Below are 12,881 nucleotides of genomic sequence, written 5' to 3' on the forward strand. Positions count from 1 at the left end.
TTTCTGTTTACTACTAGAATTCATTACAGAATGTTAAGTGAATAATGTTAGATAATAATAATAATAATAATAATAATAATAATAATAATAATAAATGTAAATTATCGTCTATTAGAATGAGTTCTTTCTTTGACTGATCTCAAAATGTATTAGTCCTTCTGGAATGACTTCGGCTGCAATGAGACCCGACATTCATAAATATTTTATTCCAGAAATAACGGCTCGTTCTGAAATAGCGTGTCATACCTTTCGGATGTCAAATTTTAGTCTAAAACCATTTCCTGTTTTATCCCTTCAGCCTAAAAGACTTATTGCTACTTAAAAACAAGTCATGTTATATCAACTTTTTTAATTTAATTTTAATTTCATGAGAACAGTCCCTAGGATAGGGGTTGTTCTCATTGACATCATTGGGTCCTCTCATTCCCAGTGAATACACTCTGACCGATAATTTTTATCCGAGAGATTCTTTCGGATCAGTTGTTGCCCTACCCAGTAACAAATGTGTCCGATGGATCTGAACTCTTCCAGCAAGACAACGCCCGGTGTAGCAAGGCTCGCATGTGTAAACATGGTTCGAACAGCATATCCATATGCAAGAATTACGTGTGTCTCCCATAGCTGCCAAATTCCCCTGAAGTGAATCCCATTCCACTGAACATTTGTGAGATAATGAGGAACACAGCATCTTCCAGTCGACGCCAGTGCCTCGTTCGGTCGTAACCTCCGGGACTTAATTCTGTCTAGTTATTTCAGAATATCTCAGGATACCTTCCGTCGTCTAGTGGAGTTCAATGCCAAGACGGGTGCAAGCGATTATCTCGGCAACCCAACACGCCACTAAGGTAGGTGGTTATGATGTTTTGGGTCATGAGGGTATCTCTATTCGAAGTTCTCGAAACAAATTATGAAAGAAAAATGCAGTGCTAAATTTCAGTTCTGAAGGTCTTAAAACAGACCTCATCAATAGACGAGGTCTGTTTTAAGCGATATATAATGAAATTGTGAAATTAAATTAAAATAAACAATGTTTAAGATGAAATAAATTTCACATTTATGCATGCAAGTATTTATAAAAATAAATAAATCCTTTAATATCTTTTCATTCGCAAATGTGAATCAGCAGAAGTCTTTTAGCCAGAAGTTTTGCAAATCGGTAGGCAGTCTGCTCCATCCTTGAGCATGACGGGTAGTTGATTTCACCTCTACCTTGAAACATATAACCGTTTCTTTCTTTCTTTAGAGGTAGATTATTACCACAAGGTTACACAATTATTACCACTATAAATTACCACAAGGATATTACAGGGTTGTTTATTTTTTTCGATTCTTTTTTTTTTTTTTTTGTGAGAGGGGGAAAGAAATGGCATGGAATCTCTGATGGGGCGATAGTAGCAGTTTCATTTCAGAAATTTGAATTCCCCTCCCCTCCCCACGCTCACAGGGCAAAAAAAATCGGCAAGCAATAACACACAGTTAAAAGATGTAATATTCGTCCCATGGTCTTAGGTAACTCTTCATAATTCTAAACAAATTAAAGAATGTTGCAGATTCTTCTTATTCTTATTAAAAAAAAAAAAATTATTCCTCTTCGGCCGTACAAGCGTCTTAACTTAATTACAATCTTAAAGATTTCAGAGCTTTCTGCTATCTAATACCAGGGAATGCGTTTGTTGTTTACGCTCGCTGATCTGAGTTTCATCATCGCTACCACTAATTACGGCAATATTTTCCAAATGCGGTTTACCCTCTCTAGGGAATAGATTTCTGCCAGTAGAGTCTAAGAATAATGTCCAAATAGCAACTTCAATCAAATAATTCGCAGCTTTATACTGTGCACATCAACGCAATATAATACGCTACTGTTACATTTATTAATGAATAGTATTCAAATTAAACGGTCTTTTTAAGCCAACATTCCTGTTTGCTTGAGAATATGCATGAGAATATGTAATCTGAAAAAAATATCTGTATAAATTAAATGTTACCATTTGCCAGTTATTGGGCGCAGCTTTATATATATATATATATATATATATATATATATTTTTTTTTTTTTTTTTTTTTTTTTTGTATACAGCAGAACCAACTAGTGCAAATCATTAGGAAAATCTAACCGCTTATTTTTTATTTGCATCCGATCCACAAAAGATTTGTAAACTTATACTTAAACATTTAGAGACTAATATTAAATAAAAATATCTCAATTATTATTATAAAACGTAATTTGTTAGCATATACGATTGCTAATTTATGCGCATTGACTCGATTATGAATTTAAATATAAAAAAAAAAGATCGCAAACATCGTCAGTGAAACTTTGCGCTCAAAAACAAGCCCAAATATTAATTATTATTATTATTATTCCTGATACCTCCAAAGAGTCCGAAGACTCATCGCGGGAGGACATCTACAACTGTCTCTACACCTAACCTATACTACGAATCATCTCCATCAACGCCATCTACCGCCCACCTCCAACACCACCCCAACTAGTAATTTTTGTCTGTAAATGGCATGTGTTCTGAAGGGCCGATTTGTATGTATGCGGGATGAAAAACCCGAGTTTCCGGGAGAAAAAACACTGCTACCTCCGTATGAGATCGGCTAACTCACCTTCGATTGAAATCGACCAGATAAAGATTCCTCCCGTCGTGACGAGAATCGAACTTAGGCCTATTCCAATCGAAGAGCGCAATGTACCGTCGTTCTTCCAATATATTTCAAAAATATGTAAATAACAAATGTGATTAATCTGACAGTTCTTATATTCCTTGAAATACGGGACTTATTAATTTTCGCAGTTTAATCTCCTTTGTATATCTTAATATTTACCCATAAAATGAATTATGTATAAAAATGAGTTATATTTATTAATATATTTTCATCGTCATATTAATCCACCTACAGCTGTCTAAGAGTGCTATTAACGACAGTTTTCTATACCTCTCCAACTTGCCAGTCACAAGCTGTTCATATCCAAGTTGTTTACCTTTTTTTAAAGTTCATTTCAGGTTTTATTATTTTTTTTAATCTGTTTCTACGTATAATGGCGTCTGAAAATTTGCTGAATCCTTTTAGTGGGTATTATTTACACATTACCATACATTGTAACTATTTTCTTTGATTCTTTTTATTATGGGAATATAGTATTTAATTTTTTTTTTATTTCATCGTTGGTCAATATTCTACCATAACATTTATTTATTTATTTCAACCAATTATTTTGAAACCCGCTTATCTTTGTTATTCCTTATGCTTGAATCCAAGTCTCTATGCGATAACTAACTGTGGGTAATATAAGTGAACTATTAAGCTATTTCATAGATGTTATTTTCCCAATATTTTCAAGCTTAATCATAAGTAGACTTTTTCTATTATATATTTTGAGTCATTTTATTGCCTGTAAATAATATCATATCATCTGTGTATTTTATATAATGTCATTTTTGTTCGTTTACAATTATTCTCATTTATTTTTCTAAGAAGCGGTTTTTTTTCTTTTTACCATTTCCTCCTAAGATAAGTTAAATATTGTGAGAGAAAGTAAGTACGCCTATATGTTCCCTCTCTTAACTGTTATATGAATATAACAAATACTTGCACTTATGTAAAGTATAAAATGGCAATAATAAGTTTTTATTATTATTATTATTATTGTAGTTCTGAAGACATATAAACCAGGTTTCTATTCCCTCGTAGTAAGAATAAAATATTTATGTAGGCTTTTCAAAACGTGAAGTGGCCATTTGCATATACGTAATTTATAACAGGCACTATATGTACTCCTACCCACGCTCTCAGGACTGACTGCAGGCGTCGTCAGTTCCCCACGCCAGAAGAATGTTCGGGAGAACTAGGATGAAAAACAATTAACAACACAATAATTTCGTATTTTGAGGAATAAACCTCAGTGTGATTTAGAGTTGCCATTTTTTTATCCTCATATTCGTGATATTTATACTAGCACTGTACAATAATAATAATAAACATAGCAAGTGTTCGATACTGAACTTTCTGGTAGTACATTGCTCTTGTACAAAATGTAATGGAGGCCTTCGATGGTATTTGGGAGTTATGCAAAATGCTAACATTTTGATAGAGTACTACGCTCCATTTCAATCTACTTACGAAAAGAATATTTCCCTATTCGAAATAAAGCACGTGTTCTATACGTGTTCGTATTCTCGCAGAAGAATATTTGACGCAAGAGGCCAATGAATGTTTAAAGAGAGAAACGCGTGTTACGGTTAAGCCTACTTCGTACGTGCAAAGGATTTGGACAGCTTTCTAGAGAACAAAGATTATAGGAAGGTATGCTATATAAAAATATTTATCCAGCAAAGACAACACCAACACTGCAAAACGCTTTCACCTTAATCTACAGAACAGTCTCGTATCAACGTAAAAGAGATAAAAGGATAATGTTTAATACTCTCTCACCTAGATCAGTACGTGACTGACTTGTTTATGATGAGCAATGCAGTTTACTTCTCCCCCTGGTAGATAAAGTTATCTTCAAAATAAGACAAAAATAAAACACTAGAAAAATAAAACTGAATTAAGAATCTTAGATACTGTATTTCTAGATTATCTTCCGTATGAAAATCATATAATTAAGCTATTAAAGTAGTTGATATTATTTAATAAACTGTATGGGCATGTACTACTCAGAAAAATATCGCATAATGTTATGTTAAATTTATGAACAATCTTTCGGTTGCATTGTAGCTGTCTAATTAAAGCACTTTATGAAATGTTTTTCGCTATACGGAATTTAATTATTATTATTATTATTATTATTATTATTATTATTATTATTATTATTATTATTATTATTATTATAGCATTTTCAACAGCACTGATAATTTACAGAAACGGAAGTTAAAACCCAGCACAGATAGAAGAGCTGCATTTCTGGATATAGGAAAAATAAATAAATTAAAAAAGAACAATGTCATTAATTAAATTTAAATGTTCTGAAATTTGAATCATTTATTTTATTTTATTTTATTACTTATTGTAACTCATCTCTTTTTTTAATTACAGGTTAGGGAAAAAAACGGAGATTTATATTTCTTGATTGGCGCCTTACACACACAAAATTATCAGTTTTAATATTGGGTACGTATAATAATAGAATTATACACATCTAATACTTAGAATTCATTGAATCCACTATCCATTTGAGACAACGTAATTATCCTTTCCTGGATTTATAAAACAGGCATGCAGATAAGAAAGAAGGAACTGCGTATATGGGCAGTCATGTCCCATTAGTGTTAGATCGGGTTGGTTTAGGAACAAAGAAAACTGTCACCCTGCTAGAGCGTACTGACAGTGGCCAACTAGCGAGGTAAACATCGCCAAAAGCCAGTCCTTTGGCCTGGAAAGAGTCATTTCCAATCTCCAAAGAACCAAGCACATCAGGAAACACAGTGCATCGGGCTCTATGAAAGTGAGGTATACCAGCAGCAAAGAACGGTATTGCTGTATACCTAACCTGGTACACACACACGCGCGCGCGCGCGCGTCTGGTTCTAATTGCATTAAATATATGCAATTCGGGCTAGACGAAAAGTGGAATAATGGAACACTTGAGTACTGAAACAAACTGCATGAGCCAAAAATTCCAGTTCCAGGCTAACAACAGAGCCTGGATTATTGATTTACACTACGACAACAACATGAATTACTATACCTGTAATGCCAGGGAAAATCTGAGCTGGAAATGTAATGTAATGTGGATTTGATTTTCTGATACTGGTGGGGCATCTGACTTTCACAGCCTACTTCAATATCATTGCGAGTTCATCCTTCATGTTCACAGTTGATCTAACTATACTTCTAACAGGATAATAGTATTGATTGGTATACAGATTGTTAGTGAATAATTCCAAGAGCAACGGTAACTTTACCTTTTTTTATTATCCTATTCAGCCATAATCAGTTAAACATTTATGGTAGGAATAGGAACAAGATGTTTTCGAAAATGCCTGAATAACGGAATCACAAAGGATGGTATAACATTTCTCATTCCTTTCTAGTACTCACCGTACCATCAAAAGGGATTTGTAATAACTGAAGATGAGATAGTTGTCCTATACAGGAGTGGAAGAGTTTCCTCATACAGAATAACAAATCCGAAAACGCAGAGTTAACAGATATAATATATGACCTCATGACCTTAGCAGATTTTACTCAATCATTCGCTGCAGAAATCTAACGTGGTCTATTTCGATGCAACACGCACACACACACACACACACACACACACACACACACACACACACACACACACACACACACACACACACACACACACACACACACACACACACACACACACACACACACATCGTATACCTAATTTGATGATATACTGACTAAGCCTATAAAAAGAATAATTAACTTCTGATATAGGGAAGATTCCGTAGTTCGAACTCTATTCAAAATATAACACGAACTGAGGACTTATCTGTGAAAGGTAACCAAACCTTTTTTTTTTTTCAGCTTTAGAATTATAATGTAGCGATTTGTTAAATTTCATTCTGAACTACTTTTAAATAATGCTCTGAACTATTTATTTCGTTTTAAAATAAATTATAAAAACCGATACAAAATTAGTTCTGGTTTTTGATATAATTAAATTATTAAATTGTATATCGCGACGATATGAAGGTAGAATATGTTTTAAATATTAAGAATAATTTTATAAATAGCATGAGTTTCAAAAAAAAAGTTGCTCGCTTTTATTCAGTAAATGTCATTTAATTTCCTATCCAAGTACAAAATAACATTCATCATTTATATGCATCGTTGCTAAAGATCATACCTTTGTGGAGTCTGAAGATTCATCGAAGTAGGTATAAACTACCTAGCATGGTATTTTGCTATACTGTAATTTAAATTTATTCACTGTCTGTGCGCTCACTACGTCCTCCGGCAATGCATTCCGCTCATCTATCACACTTCATGCAAAAAATCTGCTCCCCATTCCTTAGCCACCACACCTTTATGCAATTAGTAAGGGTGGCCTCTTGTACCTGTCCACTACCATTTCTACCCTTCGAAGAATATTTCATTACCTCATACAGTAGCAGATCCAAAAGAAAGGATCGTCACTGCAGAGAGAACAAAACAAAAAACGTAGTTTTTCAGCTAAATAATAATGTTAATAATATACTTATCAGAATTATATCGAAATTTAAAATTCGAAATAAATAATATTAGTGGAGAAAAAAATGTTTAAGAACCTAATAAGTATTTCTCAGATCACCAAGATTTCAGAGTGAAAAGACGTTGGAAATTATTTATGAAAGATAAATAATTTCACAGTTGGGGAATGCTAACTACGAAGATACATTTAAGACATGAAATTCGCAGAATTTTGTAGATTGACGAAGAAAAGGTTATATGGTCTTGATTTTTAAGCTGTTTAGAGGTACGTGCCGGATAAATATAGAGATATTTTTCAAATGGCAGAACAAGTGGAATGAGGACCAGATATCATATTAAGAGTGGAGAATAAGAGAATAAGTTTTTTTAACGTGGAAAGCAATAAATGAGGAGAATTCATTCATCACCCTCGTAGCTAAAGATCTAAACTTCACATCTTTGTCAACTTCTACATTATTCAACTTCCAATGATGACCTCTTGTTCTTTTCACCCCTGAAATATACTCAAAAACATTTTCTGTCGCATTCGCTAAAACCCTTTTAGCAGCTTGTTTCTCTGAACCCCTTCTCTTCCTTTCATCTGTCTATTTTCGCACCCCACAAATCTTCAAATTATCCTCATACGGAAAATTCCATAGTTCTGATATCATTTTGGTTACTCTTCGCTGAATCCGTTCAATCATTTCCACATTTTGAAGAAAAAAACAGAGGCGACAAAATATGAGCACAATAATCCAAATGTGGACTAATAATTGTTTTATTCTAATTAACTGTAGAAATTTCTTCCTTGATGAGCCTTCGACCCTAGGAGAATGCCCTTATAATAATGTAGAAAATTGCATACATTAGTGGTATGTTCAAACTATTTTGTAATATCTGTTGTCTCACAGTCGGACTGCTGTTTGCCTATCAAAATGATATGCACTCTGAAAATGATAATGAATTTATTTCAATGTTTTTACAAAAATAATCAATTTTTTTTTCTGTCTTTATTTTTAGGCTTATTGTATCTTTGTTATAAGCACTCATTGGCTACGTAGGCAATTACTATTTTCTTTAGAATTTATTTGGTATGCACATGAAGAACTATTCGTTTTAGTTAATGGCTGTTTTTTTCCATGACATTTTTAACTGATGTCTTCTGGTTACTTTTTGTATTTATTACTTAATTACGGATTTCTTAATCCGATTTATTTGACAAATGGATATATTATTTAAAGATAATAAAAACGATAATAAGAAAAGGATGCAATTAGCTTCCAATATTCTTAACTCTCAAGCAAGTTTTTGCCATTCAATAATTACATTTACTTCGTAACTATTTATATCGATTTTTTATTAAAAAAACACAAACAGGTTCAGATCACTTCAGTGGCGCTGTTAACTCATTACGTCATTAGTTGTTTATGGTAGAAAGGCATAAAGTAGCACCATAATTTGTGATAAGAAAAAATTTCGTTTCCTTCTGTATAAATGTGAAGTTACTAGCACTTAATAATTTGCCTTCTTATTTCTGTTTCTATGCATACGATAAGAAGAGCAGATTCAGGTAAGTAAAATTTATTAAAAATCACGATATAACATAATTCATTAATTATCGTAACATTTCAGCATGAGTATTTACTTGAAACAAATTTATTCATTTGGGATTTGATTTTAATAGCTTCTGCCAATGTGTGTATATAAAACATACTATATAAAGCACTGTATTATGAATTATGTAGTCACAAATTATTGTTTGTTTATTTTGGACTCGTACAAATGTTTATAATGAATTGGATGGCAGAACGAACTAGTCTTTGTCATTAACACTTCACTTTGTTATTTATTTGTGATTTCCTTTGGTTATACACTTCGTTCGTTTTCCTTTAGTTTTCTGTCGGCTTTTTTTTTGGGGGGGGGGGGGCGGGCTTGATCGAGAAAAGTATGAACTGAAGAAAAAGTGGAAAATTAGAATATTATTAGAGATCAATACAACTGGCCAAAGTCACTGGAACGAACAGTAAAAAAAGCAATATTTACGTAAAATAGATTTGTGATATTTTGCATGAAAGATGTAATATTTTGCATGGTTGAAATAAATTTACGAGTTCAAATTTTTGCTATGAAGATCGTGTTTTAGCCTAGGTCTAAAAACAACAATTTTGGTCCAACAAGAGTTACAAAAGGAGTAAATAAGAAAAAAGAAATAAGTACCATAATAAAAATACAATAAAAATAAATTGGAGGAATATGATGCTCCCAAGTCGATGCAACTGTGTCCGGTAATATGGCTGAGAGAAAGGAACTGACGGAGTTTGAAATAGGCGTTGTGACAGGATGCTATGTTACAAGCCTGTCTGTTCGACAAATTGCTAACAAATTGGACCATCCCAGGTCAACAATCAGTAATATATACTGAGATGGAAGCACAAGGAATCAACTGCAAGTGCTATCTACAGCAGACGACTCACCTCACCCACCGAACGTGGCCTTAGGGTACTAGGAAGGATAATATGTAAAAACCGCAATATAGCCGCACTTTACCTGAACCAACATGCAGCGTTATCTTCATTGCTGCGAGAGCGTGTACAGTGGGACGTGGAAGTTAGGAAAGCTGTGTTATGGAGCGAGACGAATTACGCTATATCCTCTACCGAGCAGATGGACGTGTGTGGATGTGACGAATGCCCGGGGATCGTCTATTACAGATGTGCATAATAACCCTATGAAATTCGGAGGTGGCGATATGATGCTACGGTCCTGTTTTTCCTGGCTTGGTCTCGGACCTCTGTGGTGCCACAAACATTGAACACCGAGAGGTATCTGAACATTCCGGACGATGCAATGCTTCCTACTTTGCGGCGTTTCTACAAAACTGCCCATTGTCTATTTTATCAAGACAATGCACCATATCTCAAGGCTGCTGCTGTAACTGGCCTCCCCAGAGTCCTGATTTCAATCCTGTTGAACATCTATGGGATGAAATGGAGCGTCGGGTGAGGTCAAGGGACACGTCCATCCTGCAACAATTCAAGACCTCATTACATGCCTACAGGAAAAATAGTCCAAAATTTCGATTGATTGCTATCGTACTCTTGTGTAACGTATGCTCCGTTCCACAAACCATAACATTTTGTGCCATCGAACCGATATCCATACTCTGCTCTTCATCATCGTGTTTTTCGTAACGTTTCTCAAATACGCTTCAGATAACATTCTGCACCTTGGTAGTTACTCATAATCAAGCACTAAACTTGTGAAAACGGAACAATAAATATGATTCATCAGAGTTTATTGACTTTGGAAACGTTTGTTGATGTATGAAAAAGTAACTCATTTTGATGTCTTAAATTAAAAATATTTTAATGCCCTTTATTTATGATCTATTTGCCGATTAAAATTCCATGATGGTAATCTCATATGGCACTGAACACTATAAAATGATCATCGGGCATAAAAATAAACCATAAAGTCATTTGATGGTATTTTTTATTAGTTAGACTACTTACTTCATCCACGAGAAGAGAATGCGTCATTTACCATGGTGTTTACCACCGTTCTAATATCTTAAGGAAGGAAAGTATAGAGACAGCATGTCACATTAAGAGCATATGATGTTATAATTTGTTGGGTTCTAAAGCTGTAGGCATACATTTCTGATGTTAAGAATTTTAAAAAAATTAATGTTATTTCTTCATATGTTGGTTAAAAAATCCCTATTGTAATTTTATTTATGTTTTATTGCAGTTTTATTGTTTTATTGTTTTATTCTCTAAAAGAAGTAAATTGCACTCTTTTATCCCTAACAGGTCTGGGAAAGCGACAGGCAGCTGGTCTTTCCCCTTGCCAGCAGCTGAGTGTAGTTTTGTCAGACGATAACATGACGAGAATACAGAGCTTTCGGATTAGGAATACGAGACTGGTATCTCGTATTTTCCTAATCCGAACTGGTATTTTTTGTTAAATATGGTGTGTGGGTGCGTTTGTTCTGAAGTCAATTTTTCTGAGTTATAGGGATAAAAATGTGATTTTCTTTCAAAGAAGTTAATTCTGTATGATGTAAATAACAACAGGGCAGTTTTTGGATTGATATGTCGCCTTATGTTTGTAGTTAAGCGAATTATTATTATTCAAACTGGCATCTATTCAAGTAGTTAAAATTACCTTAAAACAAAAGGGGGAGGGGTGTTCGTCTTCTAATTATTTATTAATTAATAGTATTCTCAAACTTAATTATGCACTGCATAGTGATATTTAATAATTAAAGTATTAAATATCGCCTTTCTCGCTCGGTAGTATCTATGCTAGCTAGCCGACAGGTTGTACCTACACTTCCGTCTCTAACAAGGCTGTTTGTGAATATCATTAGTGTTAGATTTAATTTAATTTCCTAGTGAGAGATTACTACTTGCTTTTTGGAAGCCAGAAGGTATCATGTTTAGTCTCTAGAGCTGATTTCGGTTTGTCTAATCCTTAGGCCACTGTATTATAATTTCTTAACTTCTGTCGGTAGGATTCACATAAATAAATAAATAATACAGTTAGTATTGTTTGTAACACACTTTGCTTTTCCTGTATTTTTTCTACTTTGTGTTTTATGATATTCTGGAACTCTTAGCCCTTGCTCTAAAAGGTTTTACGGTTTAAACGGTGTAATGTACATTCAGATGGTATTAACAACAGGTAGCCGCGTGTTCTTACAAAAATGCTAAGCAGGCTATTATTTAATGAAAAACTGATGTAGTACATTTTGCCTGTAATCGTCACATGAATTCGCAAAAGAATCGATTTGGAGAACTGCACATTACCTTAGACGTAGAGTGATAAATGTTTACTCGCACGAAAGCCCAAAGAGCATACGGGTGTTCCTCAAAAACGTACATCACATACATACAGAATGCAAGCAGAATAATGATTCCCGGAAAATAGCATTTTTCATCTGATGCATTTCTAATCATTCTCTGTAGATGCGTTTTCGAAAAAAGTTTCTTTATATTTCGCATTTACCAAAAGCGAGACCAAAAGGAACAAGAGATGCTTTCCCGGTACTTTCCGAATGGGCCCGCACTGCCATCTCGTGGAAACAGCACGATATTGTGTATTTTTTAAAGTAATGTTAATGTAGCTCATTTTGTAAAGCCTGCATTATATTGTAGTTCTTAAAAAAATAGCAGCAAAAAAATACAGCAAGCACAAGTATGACAGCAGTGACGTGTGAAGTAAATTACCAAAATTAAAAATATTTTGGATACCTGCTACTCAGTTAACATGAAATATTATATTTTTAGTCGCATTTTCTTACTGAAACGTGAAGAACATTGATAATTTTATGGCTTAATGAGAACATAAAAAGTTGGAAAGTGTTCTTCATGGCAAAAACAAAGTATGCAAATACAAAAACGAGTGCTTCTTTTACTGAAAAAAAAATTGTCATTTTTATTTAACTTTTCTTTTTGTTCTTTGGTATAAGACTATTAAACTTTGTGTTATATTTTATTAACAGGACAGTTCTGTAAAGTGCAGTGGTTTATTTCGTAATCATATTAATGAATCGCAAGTTAAAGAAACTAAAAGAAAGTACGAGTTTTTCTTTTATTTTCTTTTTTTTTTAAAGGAAATTAGTATCGTACATAAAGTCGAACATTCGGAAGAAAAAAAAAGAAAGAAAGAAAGAAAGGCGATTTAAGTCGTCGTCTGAGAGTAAAGTAAGTATTAATTTA

At 33.6% G+C, this 12,881-nt stretch overlaps 1 protein-coding gene across 1 annotated transcript in view; it reads left to right on the forward strand.

Moving 5' to 3' along the window:
* LOC150099708 (uncharacterized) overlaps nt 1–12,881 on the forward strand; it is a 208,030-nt gene that overhangs the window by 31,084 nt on the left and 164,065 nt on the right. Inside the window, exon 2 of the mRNA XM_090403673.1 lies at nt 12,776–12,866. The gene's annotated coding sequence lies outside the window, so the exon portion shown is untranslated. The remainder of the gene's footprint in view (nt 1–12,775; nt 12,867–12,881) is intronic.

Source organism: Typopeltis vanoorti, chromosome 14 (assembly GCF_054136105.1).
Source record: "Typopeltis vanoorti isolate ZY-2024b chromosome 14, IOZ_Tvanoo_1.0, whole genome shotgun sequence".
NCBI lineage: Eukaryota > Metazoa > Arthropoda > Arachnida > Uropygi > Thelyphonidae > Typopeltis > Typopeltis vanoorti.